General features: G+C 37.6%; 1 non-coding gene across 6 annotated transcripts; it reads left to right on the forward strand.

Annotated features, from left to right (window-relative positions):
* Positions 1–347: 347 nt before the first annotated feature.
* Positions 348–22,942, forward strand: LOC110865886. Of its 6 annotated transcripts, XR_004859693.1 has the most exons (8): positions 348–1,310; positions 1,380–1,427; positions 1,539–1,592; positions 1,807–1,864; positions 21,279–21,948; positions 22,290–22,421; positions 22,509–22,587; positions 22,663–22,942. It is a non-coding gene; the product is annotated as an uncharacterized LOC110865886 (transcript). The 6 variants fall into 6 exon arrangements; XR_004859690.1 differs by lacking the exons at positions 21,279–21,948; positions 22,290–22,421; positions 22,509–22,587; positions 22,663–22,942 and having other exon boundaries at positions 1,536–1,592; positions 1,807–2,034; XR_004859687.1 differs by lacking the exons at positions 21,279–21,948; positions 22,290–22,421; positions 22,509–22,587; positions 22,663–22,942 and having other exon boundaries at positions 1,807–2,034.
* The last annotated feature ends 322 nt before the right edge of the window (positions 22,943–23,264 follow it).

The following is a 23,264-nucleotide window of genomic DNA, read 5'->3' on the forward strand; positions in this document are numbered from 1 at the left end:
GTCACCTAATTTGGGTAGAAGACACATCAAATCTACTGCCTTAGTAGCTCTTTTCTTTGCCAACCCACTAATAAAGCTTGCGTCTCTACTAACGCCCCCCCCCCCCCTTTAAGAAGCTTCACCTTCACTAATGGCCTCCCGATGTCCTTAGGAGATAACCCCCACTAATTTGTATCACAATTAAAAATGATGACTAAAAATGGCTTGTTGACTTTACGATGAAACAACATGGATAACCGATTTAATCGGTCAGTTTTAGATGGTAGATGTTTATAAGGGTTTGTTTTGAATTTTGATCGCCTTCTTAATCTTTACATCTATATAAAGCATTTCATGTGTACAAAAATGTAATTTCACCCACAATTCTTAAGACTCCATTCCAAACTCATGTTTTGTTTCCCCAATTTTACACCTCCTCTCCCAAATCTGCCCCCATACAATGCACTCTTAATGTTTCCTTCAAACAAAACCCCTGTAAATTGAAGAACCAAATGAAACGGTGGAACAATTAATCATGCTATTGAATCATTTGCCATCTCTATTTATTTAGCGTTGTGAAGCGTCTCCGTCTGCATCTCATCCAGAAAGGGAATGCCAGGTTTCTTTGACGTGATTCTCAACTATATCGAAGGTATTGCTATTGCATTTTGTTTTAATTCGTCTGGTTAATCGGTTGTAATGTTGTTATCAGTGTTGATTTGTTTACATTTTAATATCTATTTTGTTAGAAATCTGCATTAAGATTTTAGTTTTATACCACTCTATTAGTTGGATGATTAGGGCATAAATTTGGTACGTTATGCCGCCTTTGGCGTTTACGGTTACCAGAAAAGCATCGAAGAATATCCATATGAATGAATTTGGGGCTGGGTTTTGTGTGATTTTTAGGGCTAATATGAATGAATTTGGGGCTGGGTTTTGTGTGATTTTTAGGGCTAGGGTTCTTCAAGGAGAATTTCACATAGAGATTAAGATGGCAGCTGAAAGTTACTATTATTTGTATCTATCCATAAAACACCATTCATCCTAGACTAGGGGTGGCAAAATCAAACCATACATTCAACTTTGGGTTAGGATGGGTATTATTTTTGTAGTAGATGGGTTAAGTTGGGTTAACAAGAATTGTTAAATGGGTCAAGATGGGTAACTTTAAAAAATAAAAAAATTAACATGTGGGTTAGGATAAAGTCTAAAACTGCACATTCTTCTTTTTCTCATCTCCCACGCCCAAATCACCACCAGCCTACAACCTCCATTCCACCGCTTTTGCTCCGACCATCGCCGCCAGCCCTGAAGAAACCCTAATCAAGGTCAATTTTTTTAGTTTCGGTATTGTGTTGTTCTCATGTAACACGTTGATGAATATAATATGATGTTAGGATCATGAACGGGCTTATTTTGATTCAGCTGATTGGGCTCTGGGAAAGGTACAAGTAGAATTTGGTGACTGCTATTGTTTTTTATTTATTTATTTTTTTTTTGTTAAACTTTTACCATAATGTAATAGTTGATGTAAAACATAATATTACTATTAGTAGCAAGGTGTAGACAAGCCCAGAGGACCTCTTGAGGCACTTCGGCCTAAACTACAGGTATTGAAAATTGTTTAATGCTCATTGATTCATTATGTTAAAATATAAGCTGATCTTTTATTTAACACATTTGAGATCCGGAACTGACCCATTCGTTAGGAAACGGGTTTACATTCTACTCGTCTATTGATGGATCCCCTGATTGTGGATCAATTACCTTTATAAATTGTGTATATCATCATTAAGATTGTTGACGGTCACGTTTTGTTTCCAGCCAACTCAGCAGCAAACACGATATAGGAAATCACTTTGCGCCCCAAATGATGGACAAGGTATGTTGTTCAACATGAACCAAATTCCTTTTAACAAGTTCAATTTCCATATCTGATAAATAAACTATGGTGACTTTTTTAATCAAGTATTTATAAACTGAGTTAACAGACATACTCCTTCGAACATTTATTATGCTCATTAGATGTGTTCTTTTTTCTCTTTGGTGTTAACTCTTTATCATAGCTATTTTTAATGTTGTTTATATGTAACACCCTTGCTATTATTTTAGGATTTACGTATAATTTACGAAAATAAACATGTGATTATGAGCACATATACATTACAAAATACGGGTTTATTTAAAACTTTTACAATTTAAAGTTTAGAACAACATAATGTAGTTTAGTTTGTCGTATAAAAATTTCGACGAAACAACGTGCGGAAGCTTCTTCTTCATGTGTTCGGTTCTTTATCATCGCTTGATCTTCATCCGATACTCCTGTGATCAAAACCAACTTAAAAGTTAGTTTTGATATCTTAAATAATAGTATAATCAAGTTCTAGTATCGAACAATCAAAAACAAAATAAAATTTCGAAATTTAGTCTGTCGCACCACGCGATAGACTCCGCTTGATCTTTCGCGTGCGGCGAGCGCCCTCGCGTGTCGCGCCAGGATTAGGATTACTGCTCCCTGTCGCGTGCCGCGAGGGAGATGATTTTCCAGCAGTTTTGTTGCTGAAACCTGCATTTTTCCAGCTATGGTTTTAATCGTAAAACGATCTTTAAAGTGTTATAACTATTTATCTACTTATCCGTTTTACCTGATTCTTTTTCCTATATGCTCAAAATTTGATTCTCCATCGCATGGAGTTTAAATCCGACATTCAAACTAATAAATTCTGGATTTTTAAGCATTCTGCTTATTATTCAAAATCAACATTTTGACCCGTTTGTATTTAAAACCACCAAACTTGTTTCTAATTAATCATAAATCATATACCGAAGTATTTAACTCAAAATCTTTATTTCGGATTCATGACTTTAGTGAATTACGCGACCAATATCTAAGTTATGCGCGTTATCCGTTGTGACCCGTTTAGAGGATTTTTGTGCGTCTAAGCATCAAATCTGCTATTCTCTTTTCACACCTCGCATTTCCAATTTAAATACCTACTTATTTTCCACCACAACTATTTTTGTGATGGATTTAACTTAAGAAAATCCGAAATCCCAAATTTACCCTTCGTTTAGTCACTTTAGCTAATGACCCCTTTTTAGACATTTGACTCACAAAAGACTTATGGCTAAAATGTATAAAACTTACCAAACATTATTTATGTTGTTAAACAACTTCTGGCCAAATATCATGTCAAAACTCGATAGTTAAGACATCGAAATAATTTCTGCAAGTAACGGAACTGTTGCTGTCAACGACTAATTTATTGACAAAACATCCGCAAAAATCTCGTCGAACAACTTTAAAAAAATCTATAAAAATTACTAAGCATCCTTTATGTTGTAAACCAACTTCTGGTCAAATATCGTGTCAAAACTCGATGGTTAAGACCTCGAAATAAATTCTGCAAGTAGCGGAAATGTTGCTGTCAACAACTAATTTATTGACAAAACATCCGCGAAAACGTGTCAAACAACTTTATAAAAATCTATAACAATTACTAAACATCATTTATGTTGTAAAACAACTTCTGGTCAATTATCGTGTCAAAACTCGATGGTTAAGACCTCGAAATAATTTTTGCAAGTAGCAGAACTGTTGTTGTCAACAACTAATTTATTGACAAAACATCCGCGAAAACCTCGTCAAACAACTTTATAAAAATCTATAAAAATTACTAAACATCCTTTATGTTGTAAAACAACTTCTGGTCAATTATCGTATCAAAACTCGATGGTTAAGACCTCGAAATAATTTCTGCAAGTAGCGGAACTGTTGCTGTCAACAACTAATTTATTGACAAAACATCCGCGAAAATCTCGTCAAACAACTTTATAAAAATCTATAAAAATTAATAAACATCCTTTATGTTGTAAAACAACTGCTGGTCAAATATCGTGTCAAAACTAGTGACTAATTTACTATTTTACCCTTTTTTTACAACCATCATGGTTTTCATCACTTTCACTTGTTCCGACTCATATTATTCACGTCGGAACATCAAAATTCAATTACGGATTTTTCTCTATTCATTTTCAATTCACATACAAAGTATTCTATAAAATAAAAAGGGTGTAAGCAGTTACTTACCTTGCATCCGGTTATACAATTTTCTGTGTACTCAATCCGTTTGACCCGCTTTCCCAAGCCCCATGTAGCTCGTTAAGCGTCAAACTATCGTCATCATTTACAAGGTGGTTAGATTAGTCATTAACAATCACGACTATTCCACCTTACTTATTTTCTATCAAATTTATCATTCAATCTTATTAATGGTCGGTTTGACTCTCAAAAGTCAACTGTTCCTTTTTAATGTACGAAATACACAATTGAGTTCAACGAACTCACTTAAGCATTTATTCGACTATTCAATAATCGCTATTTTTAGGTAACTAATTTAACTACATTCATCAACATAGTTTACATATATCATATAATCATCTAATTATATAAAACTCGTTCTTTCATTACGCAAATTCTACGGGTTCCATCTATAGGTGAAACCCGTTTTGTCATGTCATTAGGTATTCATTCGGTTACCTATCCAAATCAAGTTCTATATTCAACTAATTGATATCATGGTTTCAAACATTCATATTCATGAAAAAATTACCATTTTCATTACAACGTTCCAAAAACCCATCTCAATTATGTATGATCAAATACTCAAACTTGGAATTTGTTTAAGTATCTCGCATCAACTATTAAATATGATGATTTCTAGCATAAACATATCATCATCTTCCTTATTTAGTCAAAACCCACTTAGCACATACAAGAGTTATCATCAAATCCTTAGTTTTATCACTAATTCTTCTAGTTTTCAACTAGGGTTTTTCTTCTAAGCCTGAATTCAACACAATATCACCCATACATTCAACATCCATTTTCGAATTTTGATTATGAGTGTTCATCATAGGTTTCAAAACATCGCTAAATTACAAAATTTGACATACCTTACGATCCTCTTGACTTGGTGATCGTTTATACGTGTTCATGCACCTGATTCGGGCTAGATTTGGCCTTCAATTTGATGCTTTTGTTGAAATTAGGGTTAGACCCCTTTTGTTTCTCCCCTGGTCGATCGAACTAGAACACACACTGGTGTGTGTGTTTTAATTTTTCTTTTATAAATGTTTTAATTAAAACATTTTCCTATTTACCCACCTTTAGTCCCTCATGTTTTGTTTTGATATTAAGTAGGCCACAACCTACTTATTTCTAGTAACATTCCCTATTATTAACTAGGTTTATTATTCCTAGTTAACTTGATGGGTTCGGGAAGTCATAGCCCGTTTTGTTTTAAGTCCCGTTAATTCGGGCCTTTTACATACTTGTTTTCTCAAAGTATTTATCCTCCTATTAATTAATATCAAGTTTATTTATTTCAATCCTAATATTTACCGGGTTAGTTTTTACCACTAACGGTATTTTACCCGTCATTACTATTAAGGTGGTTTGATTACCAAACCCGTTTTGGGGTGTTACAAGTCTACCCCCCTTAAAGAGGTTTCGTCCCCGAAACCTTATTTGCGTAATTCATTGGTTCAATCAAACGAACTAACTTTCGTTTTTAATGGCACCCGTTTCTTTTGATCAAAAGTTCTTATTTATATTGACGCGTACGTCTTTCATGCGTAAGGCCTCGTGGGCCGTTACTTTCAGCTTGTATCCGTTTTCTGTTTTCTTTATTGATTACTTATCTTGGCGGTTCGACTTATTAGTCACCGGTTACCTTATATTCCATCACTCGGGTATATCCACTTTGCCTTCTCGAGGCTTACAAACTTTTATTATTCTCGTGCTCTAGCTCACGCTACACTGCGATACGTTTTATATTATCCTTCCGTATTATTCTACGTGGGGAGTCATTACTAGTCCCCTCGCTTTACACTATTGACCCGTAGGTTCCTTCGCTTACCCTTGTAGGTTATTTTATTAGATCCTCACCTTTTTAAGATGAGACCCTAGAGTTTATTTTTTTTTTATTTTTATTTTTTTTGTTTTTGTGACCCGAGGGTCATTCTGGTCCCGTAGACCTTAACACTCCTTATAGCCCCGAAGGTTGTGACGACCTCGTAAGTTCGTCTTTTACTCATGTCATTCTAAAATATGTAGGTCCCTCGTGGAGGATGAGGTTAAACCTTAACCTTGTTATAGTAACACACTAGCGAGTGCGGAATCCAAGCTAGTATGCAAACCGAGTTGAGACAAGCAAAAACACAAAAACACAAAAACACAAAAACACACAAGATTCACCGATTAACACCACTTGTATTAATGCGAATAAAGGGTCCGGTTACAAGCACAATGTTTACAAATCAGTTTTGTAAACTCTCTCTAAGTGTGTGTGTGTTCTTGACAGAATACTCTCTCTATCTCTCGTGTCTATCTTTCTGTCTGTGTGTACCTCCAAGTCTAAACTGAAAAGAACACACTGCATGGGTATTTATACCCAAACACAGGTAGTCTGTCCGAAGGATCATCAAGGCTGATCGAAGGATCCGATAGATGATCGAAGGATCATCTATCGAAGTTAAACCTGTCGAAGGACCTATGTCTATCTCGAAGGATGATCTGTCGAGATTCATCTTTCGAGCTCATCGAAGGATCTAAACTATCCTTCGATGAGACATCCTTCGGCACAGACATTTTACATTCATGCACAAACTGTTTGGCCAAGTCAAACTAGGAGGATAGTTGACTTGGTCAAACTTACAAGACTAACATAGACATCGTTTTACATCGAGACCGAATACAGACAAAGTACAGACACAAGTGCACCAACAAACCCCCCCTTGGCTGTAGCTTTGTCTCGATCTTGATCATCGTTGATCTTCGTGTCTTCAAGTCTCGGATGTCCTTTCGAGTCATCAAAGTCGGAGGATCTTCAATGTCTTCACGTCTTGAAAGCAGAAAGTGTATCAACAAACTACCCGTATCATGTAGGAAGTGTGTTGACAAACTCCCCCTTAACATAAGCTCCCCCTTGAGTTATGCTCGTGAATGACTTGATCTTCAAAGTTTAAGATCCTTGTGGTGTTGATGATGATCAGCGGCAACTCGATCATCTTCATCTTTTGAGTGCCTTCACGTCGGTCTTCATTCCAAAGCTTGTCATCGACCATGTTCTCCTAGCCTTTAGAATCTGCACATGCAAGAAATCTAAATGCGTAATGAGAACAACTGCTTGGAATAGTTAGTGTAAACAAATGACACACGAATGACCATGTCACAATCAAACACCGTCCGACAGTTTGAAAGTTTAATAAATTTGTCAATTTTAGTCTTTAACTTTCAAAACATGCAAATTTCGACCGTTTATGAAGATTTAGTCAATTCGGTTTTCAGTCAGGTTTCAGGTAACGAAGACTCGAGCTACAACATCGTACGATCGAAAATAAAGTAGAAATAAAATCTTTTTGGCTTTTATAAAGTTTATATTAAAACACACCTAAAATCTTTTGGTATTTTTGAATAAATTAAAAGACAACAATTTTAATATCCTTTGAGTGTTATCAAACGACATCACCGCTAATGTCGTGCTGATATGCACCAAACGACGAAACTGTTTAAAAATAAAACAATAAAAGTTAAGCAGTAAATAAATATATACAGACATTCTTTTTGCGAGTTTCGAGGGTAAGAGAATCATATCAGTGTACGGTCATGTCAAAACACTCTTGTTGTTCAGTTAGTTAACATTAAAATAAGCATCCTATAACAATTATCGGTATTGTTGTCCACTTAAGCTCAACTTATCAGATGTAATCATGGCGAGGGGATACGTTAAGGTATGATTTATACTTACCAACCGGTGTTCATCCACATCACGACACATTCCCGTATCAAGGTATGCACGAGAATTCATCTTACCGGTGAGTATACTGATTATCATCTGTTTGACCGTATAAAATGTGAGATTCTCACTTATTTTGATTTGAAAACAAGCCCTATGTGATATAATCACTTATTGATAAGGAACTTGATTTTCATATGCATGAGGGCACAGGAGCAAGTCCGTGAACAGGTCAGTACTTTCGTACAGCAGAGAGACGAACTTGACTCCCGGATAAATGTGATATTTTATCACTTATTTGTTTGGACATGTGATTGTTTATTACTTATTGAGGTCGAATGCAGTATGTAATATGTACACGTATGTATAGTATCATGGAAGATCTAGACTTGCGTCCCCGTTGTTTTTCGGTAAAAGAAACAACCATGATACCCAGATGATAAGCAGCATAAAGACCGAATATCTCAGAACCTCGGCAATCTATCAAACGAAATTTCAGTACTAAGACCATATGCCAATGAATGGTTCCCACCTGGTCTTCCGTCGATTAAGATTTATATCACCCTGCACACTTTAAAATGATTGTGAGCCTACCGATACATCTTATACAGAGCTGCTTATCGTTTTTCATTTTAAGGTTTAAAGAGGTTTGGAAAGACCACTGATGTACTATCATTTTCTCTTTTGCTCGCCAGGAAACTCATTTTTGTTTTTCTATTGTTTTTGTGTTTTTTTTTTAAATTTTTCGATGTTTTTGGATTTTCAGATTTTCGGATTTACTCCCCCTAAAATCAATAAACTAAGACAAATTTAAAACACAAAGGTATTTACAAAAATGATTTTCCGATGTTGGTTTACTCTTGCTTGACCTTAATGCCGTTTACCAATAATAAAAAGTCAAATCTTGATTTGTCAAATGCTTTGGTAAAAAGGTCGGCATGTTGGTCATCGGTGTGGACCTTAACAACATCGATTAGCCTTTTCTCAAAGCAATCACGTACGAAGTGATATTTGATTTCGATGTGTTTGGTCTTTGAGTGCTGCACAGGATTTCTAGTGATCTGTAATGCAGCAGAATTATCAACGTAAATAGGAGTAGTTAGGAATTCAAAACCGTAGTCCCGCAATTGTTGTTGGATCCAAAGAACTTGGGAGCAACAACTTGAGGCAGCAATGTATTCAGCTTCGCATGTTGATGTAGCGACGCACGTCTGCTTCTTGCACTGCCATGTGACTAGGCGATTTCCTAAAAACTGACATCCAGCCGTTGTGGATTTGCCGTCGATTTTGCATCCGCCATGATCATAATCACTGAATGCGATCAAGTCAAAGTTATTATCCCTAGGGTACCATAGACCGGTGTCAGGGTAACCCTTCAAATAACGAAAAATCCTTTTTACAGCTGCAAGATGTGAGGCCTTCGGGTTGACTTGATATCTGGCAAGCAGGCATGTTGGGTACATTATGTCTGGCCTTGATGCTGTGAGGTACATAAGAGATCCGATCATTGCGCGATAGTATGAGGGGCTAACAGCTTCACCCTTCAAGTCTGGAGTAATTCCGTGATTTTGTGGCAGTGGGGTACCAATGGGCGTTGCATCAGACATCTGGAACCGGCTCAAGATGTCACCAACATATTTAGTCTGATGGATGAATATCCCAGACTCAGTTTGTTGCACTTGTAGGCCCAAGAAGAAGGTCATCTCCCCCATAGCACTCATCTCGAATTTATCCTGCATAATGCGCTCGAAATTCCTACACAAAAGATCATTAGTAGAACCAAAAATAATATCATCAACATATACCTGTACCAGAAGAAGATCTCCATCTTGTTCTTTGATGAAAAGAGTACAATCGATAAGACCTCTTCGAAAGCCGTTCTCCAGCAGATAGGTAGATAAGGTTGCATACCAAGCTCGTGGCGCTTGATGAAGACCATAGAGAGCTTTGTTGAGCAACCAAACCCGATCGGGATGGATAGGATCTTCAAAACCTGGGGGCTATTCGACGTATACCTCTTCTTCAACCACACCATGTAAGAATGCACTTTTGACGTCCATCTAGTAAACCTTGAATCCTTTGAATGAGGCATAAGCCAGAAAGATCCGAATTGCTTCCAGACGTGCAACAGGTGCATAGACTTCGTTGTAGTCGATCCCTTCTATCTGACAAAAACCTTGAACGACTAAACGTGCTTTGTTCCGAATAACCACTCCACGGTCGTCTTTCTTGCATTTGAAAACCCATCGAGTGCCAATTTTCTTGTAGTTCTCAGGTCTTTCAACAAGCTTCCAAACACCAAGCTTTTGAAATTGCTGCAATTCTTCCTGCATGGCTTCAACCCAAGCATTATCTTTCAACGCTTCTTTCCACGATTTTGGTTCTTCTTGGGACACGTAACACGCGAAGGACCAGTCATTTTGTTGACCAGATTCTCTTATAGCTGAATACAAAACCAGCATTCCGGTTGTTTCTCAGCTGATTACGCGTCTGCACACCGCGATGGACATCTCCTATAATATTCTGCTGGGGGTGGGTATCATGAATCCTCATTTCAGGATTTTCTGGAACGCGTGCATTGATACCCAAATTGGTAAGATTAAGGTCAACAACCAACTCCACACCAGGAATGTGGGTAGAGGTGGATGCATTCCCTTCAGCAGTGTCTACATTCTGCATATGAGGTGTATCAACAGAGGCACCTTGAACAGGAGCAAATGGAGCCGAAGATCCTTCAGCTGCATCATGATATTCATCATCTTCAGAAGATTCATTATAATCAGCAGCATCTTCATAAACCTCATTTTGAACCATATTGTTGACAGACGAAGAAGCTTGAGGGTCAACAACAATAGATCTAACCAAAGGCGAGACAGCAGCGTTGTCACTTTCCAACAACATCCTAGCCGCTGCTGATTCTTCGTCAAAGGTTGGCAGATTGAAGGAGTCAAATAGTCCATCATAATCGAACATCCACGGATCACCCGGAGCCCTAACAGGACTCGTGTACCTTTGAACCCTCACTTCACTCCATAGCTCAATCTTTTTGGTAGCCAGATTCCAAACACGAAAATTTGGAGTAGCATACCCAAGGAAGAAACCCTCGATAGCTTTCGCTCCAAACTTTCCATCCGGCTCAATCATAGTACATGGAGCACCAAACGGTTCTAGGTAAGAAAGATCCGGTTTCCTTTTCTGAAGGAGTTCGAAGCAAGTTTTGCCATGTCTCTTTACTGTAATAACTCTGTTTAACGTGTAGCATGCAGCCGATACAGCCTCCCCCCAGAATTGAATAGGGAGTTCCGACTCTACTAACATTGTTCTTGCAGTTTCGATAATCGTCCGATTCTTCCTCTCCGCGACACCATTTTGTTGTGGAGTATAACGAGAACTGTACTCATGAAGAATACCTTTAGAAGTACAAAACTCATCCATAACTTGATTCTTGAATTCGGTTCCATTGTCGCTTCGGATCCTCTTCACTTTCAACGAATAGAGATTCTCCAACATTGTAAGAAGATCCTTGAGGATGCCAGGAGTTTGACTCTTGTGTGCCATGAAGGATACCCAAGAAAATCTAGAATAATCATCAGTAACAACTAGACAATAAGCATCTCCGAATGTTGTCTTGTGCTTCATAGGTCCAAAAAGATCCATATGAAGACGTTCGAGAGGCATGCTGACAGTGTTGATTTTCTTCAAAGGGTGAGACTTCTTTGTTTGCTTCCCTTTTTGGCACGAGACACAGATATCTTGTAAATGAAAACTTCTCACAGGCACACCATTCACAAGATTATTTTTCACCAAATGGTTCATCTTTCTCAAGTGAATGTGTCCCATTCTTCTGTGCCAAGATATAGACTCCTTTTCCGTGGCTTTTGAGACAAAGCAAGTGACTTGTGCAGATGTTGTAATCGCTTGGCTCATATCGAGAATATAAAGATCATTAACTCTCGGAGCCGATAAGAGAATCCATTCTTGTGGAATTTTGAATCCAGGTTTCAGCACGTAGCAACCGGCATCATCAAAATGCACAGAGAATTTTTTATCGCAGATTTGCGACACACTGAGAAGATTATGATCAATTTGCTTAACATAATTGATCTTATCGAAGCACACCATACCATTTGAGATACTTCCCTCTCCAGTGATGAATCCTCCTTTGTCTCCCGCAAATGCAACATACCCTCCTCTAATGTTTCTCACGTCGTATAGGAGCCGTAAGTCGCCAGTCATGTGCCTGGATGCTCCACTATCAACAATCCAGTGACTGTTAATAGTTCCTCCTAGAACATTCTGCACATGTCATTTAAAAACATCAGTTGAGAATGGGGACCCAAGCCTTAGTGGTCTTGGGTCGTCCCTGAGCATCACGAAACGTGATATCAATCTCTTGATGGTTTTCAAGAACAACTGCTCCCCCTGAATTGTCACCCGCCTTAGGTAACCAAGTTCGTTTTTGCCTACCAGTTTTTGAAGATTCTGGTTTTACAGGTTGTGACACACTTGGTTCCCTTTGAACTGTCTTAACTTCAGATTTTAAAACTTTTTCAACAGTTTTCATGTTCTTACGTCGTTGTTTAGTTTCTTGTTCTTTTACAGTTCGTTTATCATGTTTAGGTGAAACTGACCGACGTTGAGGATGAACTGTTTCAGGTGGAGCTTTCTCGACAAATTTATTCTTTGGAGCATTTGGGCAGTTTTTGATGATGTGCCCAATTTCTCCACATTTAAAACACGTTCTCCTTTCAACAAATTTAGGAGAACTTGATTGACCACAAGATGTCGAACTCGTGGAACCTGAGGTACTAGCCTTTTCATCACACCCATTTGTGCGTTGAGTGTAATTGTTATCACTGTTACCTTTTAAGATTGTGACTTGTTTTACAAAATCAGTGTTAGATTTGTTCTCAAAAGTTTCAATCTTATCAGTACCCTTGGATGACACGAACTTGACATCTTTTGCTTTCTTTTGAAATCGAGCTCCTTTTGTTTCAGACTTCATCTAAGAGACTTTATGCTTTTGAGCTCGTTTGACTGGTTGTTTACCATTAGAAGCACTAGGTTGTTGAGTTGTTGAAGATTTTTGATTACCAAACTGTTTTCTAATCTCAGCCTTAGGAATTGGATCACATTGTGTTACAACAATTCCCGGAAGTGTTTTTCCCAAAAATTTGTTTGTGTTGTCTTCAAAGACTTTATCAATCAGAGATTGATTTACATTTTTAATTGGGAAATCGTGATCTGAGTAGATTTTATCATCTCCAACCAATGTATACAACACATTACTGCTTTTAACAGTAGACACACATGTCTTATCAACTTTGACAGAATCAATCACTTGTTTCTTAACAGATGAGACCTCAGGAGTATCAGGATCACAAAGAATGTGATTCTCTCGTGGAATAACTACTCCTTTCATCTTGTTAAGTGATTTATTCTGATCACTTACATCCATTTCTGATTCATCATCCGATGTCTCATAGTCCTCGATAATTGGAGGACTTTGCTTCATGGATGATGAAGTTTCTTGCTGCTTAGAGGATGTGTTCGAAGAATTATCCGGTTTGAACCCTAGGCCCATTAGCAAATTCCTCAACATCTAGAGGCACACTGGGTTCATACCGAGGCATTTCCTCCTCATCAGGCATCTTGGTATAATTGTTCATCAAAGGGGGCGGACATTTCTTATACCCTATGCCTTTCTGATTTCCCTTCGGTTGTTGAACATCGATGATGTGATCAAGCACAAATTGGGAATTAGAATAACTCTCCAATTTTTGTTTGATCGCATCATGCTCGCATTGGGCAATGGCTAATTGCTTCTTAGTTTCTTCCACAATGTTAATGTATTCATTTATACTTACTTGCTTGTGGTAAACTACTTTGTTCACTTCGGACACATTTTTCTTTAATGTTTCAATTACTGATTTAAAATCTTTTTCGTTCCGAGTTAAAGCCATATTTGCCTCTTTGCATTTGGAAAGTTCAATAACCAAATTTTGATTATGACTATGAAGCTTTTCTAGTTCAAGCTTCATTTCAGCACAAGATTCACAAACACTAGGAGCAGGAGGTTCAGAATTTACCTGACTCGAAGAGGCTGACACATTTGTCATAAAAGCAGTTTGAAAAGAAAAAGATCCGTCTTCAGAAAAGAACTTTTCCATTTCCCTGGATGTAGTAGCAGCCTTCTTGATCAGAATTGATTTCTGACATAAGAGATCATCAGCTTCATTCAATAAATCCTCAACACCAGAACCTGCTTCCTCCTTCACATCAGACTCTGATTGATTATCCCCAGAAACAGAGCCTTCTTCATCAGAACTTCCAGAATAACCAGAACTGTCATCACTTTCAGAGGACTCTTCTTTATGATCATGCTTGATGATCTTTGCATAACAAGCTGTTCCACCTCCTTGATCACCTTCACCAAACTGCACAGACCAGTCACATCCCTCATCAGCTTGAACAGCCAAAGCCCGATTAGGATTTGAAGTTCCAGACTGGCCCTGATTGTTATTAACTGCCACAATCCTCCTCTCACGGTTTTCTTGCTGGGCATTCACATTTGTAGAACTCGTCTGGTTTCTGAAAGGGTTGTGATTGCCTTGTTTTGTTGGTCGAGTGCACTCACGTTTGAAGTGCCCTTTATTACCACAATTGAAGCATGTAACGGCGTTGATATCAAACCCATACTTCGTATCTTTCTTTCCTTCCAACGAAGTTCTTCCAGTTCGAGCCATGAAATCTTTAGCCCTTCTCACTGCACTAGCAAAAGCCCATTTGATATCCATCAACTCCATTTCTTCCTTGTCGATCTGTTGATAGTCTTCATTGGTCATGTTGATGTTTCCAAGCTGACCTGCTACCAAACCACAATAAGCACTGACCATTGTATTGATAATTTCCATATGCTCCTTAGCAACTTCAATGCTGAGGTGTGAAAGATTTGAATTATCGACTCGGATTGTGTTAGGGTTTTGAGGTTGAGGATTGTTTGTATAATGAGCCTGCTGTTGTTGTTGTGGTGGTTGGACTTGTGGCTGTGTTGGGACGGGAATGTAAGACCTTGGATCAAAAGCCGGAGCAGCAGTTGATTGAGGAAACGGAAGAGAACTTGTGTTGGACACAAATGCAGTTTGCAGTTTAGGTTGCTGAGCTGCAACGGATCTTGCCAAAGCATCGAAGCCTGGAAGGTACATTTCTGTATTCTGAGGAGCGGGAGCTCGCTTTGCTTTCCTGATTTCTTCATCATTTTTATGTTCCAGCTTCTGAATGAACTCATAGATGTTAACCGTGTCTAGAGTTCCAGTATGCTTCAACAACTCAATAAAAGAACTCCACTTTGGAGGTAAGGCGTCAGCAAACCTATTCACCATGTCTTGTTGAGTAGATACAACCCCATAAGCACACATTTCACTAATCAGATGATAGAACCGTGTTGTCATATCATTTAGAGCTTCGTTTTCCAAAAATTGAAACGATTCAAACTCTTTCTTCAACAAATCATGACGAGACTTTCGAGTAGCTGCATTGCCTTCTCCTCTAGCAACTAAGGCATCCCACAATGTTTTCGTGGTCTTGCAGTAGGAGAACTGATGATAGATATCTTTGTTGAGTGCTTGTGTAAGTGTAGCAAAGGCCTTTTTCTCCAATTCATAAGTCTTCTTGTCATTTTCCAGCATGTTAGCATAACCTTCTGAAGTGGACGCCGCAACCTCAAGATTAGCATTGAATGCATTGATGAAACACGTCCAAAGATCGGTGCTTTGCCCTTGAACATACGTGTGAAAGCGGTTTTTCCATGATGGAAAGTCGTTCATATGATTCAACTTTGGTGGACGATTGTTGCTGCCCGTTTCGCTTTCACTAATCAAAAGATTTTGAATGCTTTGACTTTGATTGGATACCAAAGCACATTGACTTGGACTGATTGATGGCGGTGGAAACATACTTTTTGCCCAAGCTGCAGCAGAGGTTAGCTCTTGACTAGATTGTGAGTCAATACTCCAGTCCCAAGGACTTGTACAACTCATTTTGATGAGATACTAATTGAAGACCTACACAAACACAAACTGTTAAATACAAACAAACTAAGATCGAAGGATCAACACCTTGTTCGAGGGATCAACAGTGTTCGAAAGATCACTGTTGAATTTCGAACAACTGATCTCGAAAGATTCACAATAACAGATCCTTATCTTTCGAACACTGATCTCGAAAGATTCACAATGAAAGATCCTTATCTTTCGAACACTGATCTCGAAAGATTCACAATGAAAGATCCTTATCTTTCGAACACTGGTCTCGAAAGATTCTCAATGAAAGATCCTTATCTTTTGAAAATGTATCCTTCGAATAGATTCCCTGGATCGAAGGATAAGTCTCTGACTGCGAAGGATGGGTCGAAAGATGATTATCTATCGAGCCTTCCTTGGTCGAAAGATAATCTTTCGATATCAAAAGATATCCTTCGATCGCTTCTGACACAGCTGACACAAGGTTGACGGGTAGGTGAAAAGGTGATTGGTTGGTGAACCAACTTTCGGCAGAAGGGATGTTCTGACACTACCTTTCTACCAACTTTGATTTTCAAATAAAATATGCCCAAAATAGCAAATCTTATCCAGAAAGTGCGGTCACCGGAGATAACCGGAATCTTGGCCGGAAATAACCAAAACTTTTAGAACAAGATTTTTTAAGTTACCCAACCCGATCTTGAACACACCCGGTTAGTTTAGAACACGTTTTTGTGTTTAAAAATGCAAGAAAACCACCAAAAACGGGTACTAAACCAAGTGTCCAAACACACCAAGACTTGAACAAACCCGGTTTTTAACAAGGTAAAGAGCCACGGCTCTGATACCACTTGTAGGTCCCTCGTGGAGGATGAGGTTAAACCTTAACCTTGTTATAGTAACACACTAGCGAGTGCGAAATCCAAGCTAGTATGCAAACCGAGTTGAGACAAGCAAAAACACACAAGATTCACCGATTAACACCACTTGTATTAATGCGAATAAAGGGTCCGGTTACAAGCACAATGTTTACAAATCAGTTTTGTAAACTCTCTCTAAGTGTGTGTGTGTTCTTGACAGAATACTCTCTCTATCTCTCGTGTCTATCTTTCTGTCTGTGTGTACCTCCAAGTCTAAACTGAAAAGAACACACTGCATGGGTATTTATACCCAAACACAGGTAGTCTGTCCGAAGGATCATCAAGGCTGATCGAAGGATCCGATAGATGATCGAAGGATCATCTATCGAAGTTAAACCTGTCGAAGGACCTATGTCTATCTCGAAGGATGATCTGTCGAGATTCATCTTTCGAGCTCATCGAAGGATCTAAACTATCCTTCGATGAGACATCCTTCGGCACAGACATTTTACATTCATGCACAAACTGTTTGGCCAAGTCAAACTAGGAGGATAGTTGACTTGGTCAAACTTACAAGACTAACATAGACATCGTTTTACATCGAGACCGAATACAGACAAAGTACAGACACAAGTGCACCAACAAAATATTCTTTTGGTATCGACGTACCCTTTTTAGGTTTAGAATTCATTCATTTTCATTCCTCGAGTTCTATGGATCTTTACCGTAGTCTAAGGCTACATTTGTTTTCTTTCGGACTAACCTTCCGACTTTATGACTCCTTACGTCGTTTACCTGTCGGTTTGTTCTTACACTTACCGTTTCTCGGTCCATACTTATACTTCTTTACAACCCATTACTTGGGTTCTTTTATCTTGATGTTTTTAGCTTTCCGGTTTCACCGGTTTGCGTTTTCCTACTATATTAAGCGTTATTCCTTAACTTACTCGTTTGACTCATTTTGGGTGAATTTTCATCGCTTATGAATGTCAAACTTCGTTCTTTATTTGACCCGTCCAACTTTGAAATAGTTGAACGTAATTATCAAAAAATTTATGTTTGCGAAAATTCTTGTCATCTTTTAGTCATAACTCTCATTCCGAGTCTTTTGACTTTCAATCCGCGTTCCCGTCTCTTGGTTTACGCATTCGCTCGAAATCCTACCCATCCACCGGGTATCTTTACTGAAGTCATCATCAAGTAACCATTCTTATATGGTTTTAGACGTCATTTTAATTTATAATTTATTTGGCCGTATTAGCGAAATCCGTCGCTTTTATTCAGTCAATTCCTTTATATATATATATATATATATATATATATATCTTATTCTTTTATTTAATTCATTTGACTTGTCCGTGTGAATTTCATCACCTGTGACAGTCAAATTTTATCTCTATGCCTTAGCATTCCTATTAGTTGGTTTGTAATTTCATTTACTTTAATCTTTGTCCCTTCTCTCAGCTCGTTATTCTAACGTAATACGCTTCCGTCATCCGACTTGCGTTTATGTTTACTATCAAACGTCTTACTTATTTGATTTATTTGGGTACCTTTTTAATTCGTCCGATTCACCCCGTCCTTACTACATCGGATGTAAGTATGTCCATCATAAAAAGTTCATGGTACCACGTGTTCACTACTTACTTGGCCAAAGTAAGCGATCAACACCCGATATACATGACCTTTTATAATTTTCATATTACACCCCATGTAAGTAACGCCTCTATTTAGCTTTCTTGGAAATAATATCCTGGATAGGTATTCTATTCAGGCTTTTCAAGCTTTTAATTTACATATGCAACAAGCATTCTCTACATGTTTGTTGCATATTGCTATTTGTGCAATTAAATCTAAAATGTGCACCTGGTAATGCTTGCCCTAACGGGCTTCTCTTGTCGTTAACCTTGTTCGCGATCGCTACGCGATTTAGGTCCTTGACGAGTATGCTCTGCTTGTCATACCTCGGACCGTTCCTCCGTCATACCCGCAATTTATTCAATTCTCGTCATCTTCAGATGAGAGTGTCTTTCAATTAAAAAATTTACAAAAGTTAGTAATTTCGACATTAATAAACGCCCGTATAGTAATACAAGGCTTTTTATTGTACGTGTCAACGCACGTGATTTCGTTAACTATACCAATCATTTTCATTGGGGTAATGTGTATTACACGATAACCCTATGTGTTGTTCACAACAGTTTAATCATACTAAACCATCAACATACATGTGCTTACCGGATTTGCGATCAAGCCTCGTACCGAACACTTTATGCTTTTAACCGTGAGCTCTGATTACCAACTTGTAACACCCTTGCTATTATTTTAGGATTTACATATAATTTACGAAAATAAACATGTGATTATGAGCACATATACATTACAAAATACGGGTTTATTTAAAACTTTTACAATTTAAAGTTTAGAACAACATAATGTAGTTTAGTTTGTCGTATAAAAATTTCGACGCAACAACGTGCAGAAGCTTCTTCTTCATGTGTTCGGTTCTTTATCATCGCTTGATCTTCATCCGGTACTCCTGTGATCAAAACCAACTTAAAAGTTAGTTTTGATATCTTAAATAATAGTATAATCAAGTTCTAGTATCGAACAATCAAAAACAAAATAAAATTTCGAAATTTAGTCTGTCGCGCCACGCGACAAACTCCGCTTGATCTTTCGCGTGCCGCGAGGGCCCTCGCGTGTCGCGCCAGGATTACTGCTCCCTGTCGCGTGCCACGGGGGAGATGATTTTCCAGCAGTTTTGTTGCTGAAACCTGCATTTTTCCAGCTATCGTTTTAATCGTAAAACGATCTTTAAAGTGTCATAACTTTTTATCTACTTATCCGTTTTTTTACCTGATTCTTTTTCGTATATGCTCAAAATTTGATTCTCCATCGCATGGAGTTTAAATCCGACATTCAAACTAATAAATTCTGGATTTTTAAGCATTCGGCTTATTATTCAAAATCAACATTTTGACCCGTTTGTATTTAAAACCACCAAACTTGTTTCTAATTAATCATAAATCATATACCGAAGTATTTAACTCAAAATCTTTATTTCGGATTCATGACAAAACATCCGCGAAAATCTCGTCAAACAACTTTATTAAAATCTATAAAAATTAATAAACATCCTTTATGTTGTAAAACAACTTCTGGTCAAATATCGTGTCAAAACTCGTGACTAATTTACTATTTTACCCTTTTTTTACAACCATCATGGTTTTCATCACTTTCACTTGTTTCGACTCATATTATTCACGTCGGAACATCAAAATTCAATTACGGATTTTTCTCTATTCATTTTCAATTCACATACTAAGTATTCTATAAAATAAAAAGGGTGTAAGCAGTTACTTACCTTGCATCCGGTTATACACTTTTCCGCGTACTCAATCCGTTTGACCCGCTTTCCCAAGCCTCCATGTAGCTCGTTAAGCGTCAAACTATCGTCATCATTTACAAGGTGGTTAGATTAGTCATTAACAATCACGACTATTCCACCTTACTTATTTTCTATCAAATTTATCATTCAATCTTATTAATGGTCGGTTTGACTCTCAAAAGTCAACTGTTCCTTTTTAATGTACGAAATACACAATTGAGTTCAACGAACTCACTTAAGCATTTATTCGACTATTCAACAGTCGTTATTTTTAGGTAACTAATTTAACTACATTCATCAACATAGTTTACATATATCATCTAATTATATAAAACTCGTTCTTTCATTACGCAAATTCTACGGGTTCCATCTATAGGTGAAACCCGTTTTGTCATGTCATTAGGTATTCATTCGGTTACCTATCCAAATCAAGTTCTATATTCAACTAAAAGTTAATAACCTACAATGTGATTTTAATTACAAGCACTGAAGGCTCCCCCTTGGGAAGTATAGTGGAGTCCATTAAGGAGGACACTTACTTGTGGGTTTGCCAAAGATCCAGATTGAAGGCTCCCCCTTGGGAGAAATGGATTGATTTCAATGTTTCGGAGTGTGTCTAATGTTTCTAGTCCTCTGTTCGGTTTTCTCTTTTTTGTATTTCAGCCCCTTGCTGGCTCTTTATATCTAAATATAAAGTGATTTGCCGTTCAAAAAAAAAAAAAAAAAAATTACAAGCACTGAACCTTTTTTTTAATTTTTATTTAAATTTTCTTTTATTTTTATTTTTTTTTAATTTTTAAATTTTTTAAATTTTTTGATTTTTTTATTTTTTAAATTTTTTTTGAATTTTTTTAAATTTTTTTGATTTTTTAAATTTTTTTATTTCTTTATAATTGCCCAAATCTATCTTGCCAAAAACCCATCTTGACAAAAACCTATCTTGACCTAAACCCATCCTAACCCATTTCTTAATAAACTCATCCTAACCCAAACCCATCCTAACCCATACCCATCCTAACCCAAACATGCCCAACCCACCCATTTTGTCACCCCTATCCTAGACCTATTAATAATAATGATGATGGGAGTATTGATGTTGATGTGATCAAGACTGCGATTCGGAACCCTTACTTTGAGATATGTTACTCGAAAACTAAGCTTATTTGCCTCGAGAATTCACATGCTAAGTATGAATTTGGATGTTTTTTTTGTTATTGTTATCTAGGCGATCAATGATTAAATGCCTAACAGAGATGAGTTATTGATGCTGTTGGATATTATGTCCGGTTCGATAAGTCAACGCTGCCGACCGGGTCTTGACCCGTAAGAGTTACACCTTGGGCAACGAACTAAAATCCACTTAACCAGTTTAACTGGTAATTACAAACAACATACGAGACAGATCATAATTATCTATGATTATAAGCGGGTATTAACGGAGAGACGGGTACATGGACCGGGTGACACATGTATTCTCACCCACCGACACTTGTCACTTGCCACCCTTTTTGGCCAATAGAAATACATGCAACTTGCCACCCTTTTTGGCCAATAGAATTACATGCAATTTTGCATGATTGACACTTGGCTAACATACATGAATGTCCATGTTCTATATAAGTGGGTCTTGTATTTTGTGGAAAGAGATGAGATGAGAAAAGGGTAGCAACAAGATAAAACTCTCTCAACACCCACAACCGGCCACAACCGCCGCCACCGTCGGCTAGCCCTCCGCCGCCGACCCACCCTGCTGCCGCCGCTCTCCGGTGGTCGCCGCCGCCTGCACCGCCGACCGCCACAGCCGAGACCCGACTCACACTCGCGTTTCTCTCGTTCGTGTAACTAGCACTTGTTCGTTGAACCTCGGTGTCTCAACTGGTTAGTCATTAACCGAGGTATAATCTTTCTCATCGGTAGTTAAATTTATTTTACTGTGCTCGTATTTGCATGTAACCGGATCCTGTCGGGTTTCGTCTTGTTGATCATTAGTTTATATTTCCGCTGCGTTTTATTAATTAACTCGTTTAATTAATTAACTATTATTTATTGAACCGGTTTTTTGATAAATAAAATTTTAACCGATCACCACGGAAACCCAACAGATGCAGCTCTGGTGGTAGATGTCTTTATGTAGAGTATACAACCAGGTTGGGGAGCTTACGAAAAAACATTGTGTTCTGGACCTTTGGTTGATTATGGTTTTATAAGTTCTGAATTTTGAATTTTATTTATGTAGGCAAGGATTCTGAGGAAAACATTAGGGGCGGTACGAGACAGGTTGGCATCTTATGTGCTAATGCACTTGTTGCTTTAGAAGAAAATGTCCAAAACCTTGTGACCGATCACAAAAATGCCAAGACTTTAGCTGGTAATAAAGCATATCTTTATGAAATTGTTTATCTAATTATCTCATTCAGCAACACTTTAATATTTTAGCATGAATTTTGTTTTGCAGAAGGGCTAAATAAAATCAAGGGTCTGAGTATGGATCTAGCTTATGTGGAGAGTGCAGACAAACATTTAAGCATGATATGGTAAAATCTTAGTTTTTCTAAATATTTGCTTCATTATCAATTGATCACAACTACAAAATGTTGGTTCTTTAGCAGGTTTATTTTGAGATATCAAAGGGGTCACATATTACAACAGTGAAGTTAGGCAAAATTTTGGATGAGCATGGAATACTTTTGATGCCTGATAGCTCATCGAGGTGTGAATTAATCTATTAGGTGTTCATAGTCATGAACTTGTGGCATTAGATTTACTTATCTTGATGGTATTGATAAGTTCATTACAGTTCTCTTGATAAGTTTAAAAACACAGAATGGATTTTGTCCATCTCCCATGTACAAAAAAAGTATTTTCCTTTAAAGTTTTAAGATGGCAGACAAAGAGACAAGGTTAAATACCTATTTTTTTTACCATTTTATTCCATCTCTACCCTTACTCTCTTCATGACTGCTGAACTTTACTTAACCAGCTTCTAACTCATCTATAATTAATTGATCATAAATCTGATCAGGTGACAATTAGGCAAATTATATTAGTTTTTTATTTAATAAACTCCCAAACTTGAAGTGGTATAACCTGGATTTGGTGGCTTATTATTTGAGCCTTAAACTTAGGTTATTATGGGTCAAAAGTAGGGAAAAGTAGCAGGAGTTGTGTATGATAAAGAAGATCACTATTTTTTTTGTTGGGTGTGTTAATT

Source organism: Helianthus annuus, chromosome 6, assembly GCF_002127325.2.
Source record: "Helianthus annuus cultivar XRQ/B chromosome 6, HanXRQr2.0-SUNRISE, whole genome shotgun sequence".
NCBI classification, from domain to species: domain Eukaryota; kingdom Viridiplantae; phylum Streptophyta; class Magnoliopsida; order Asterales; family Asteraceae; genus Helianthus; species Helianthus annuus.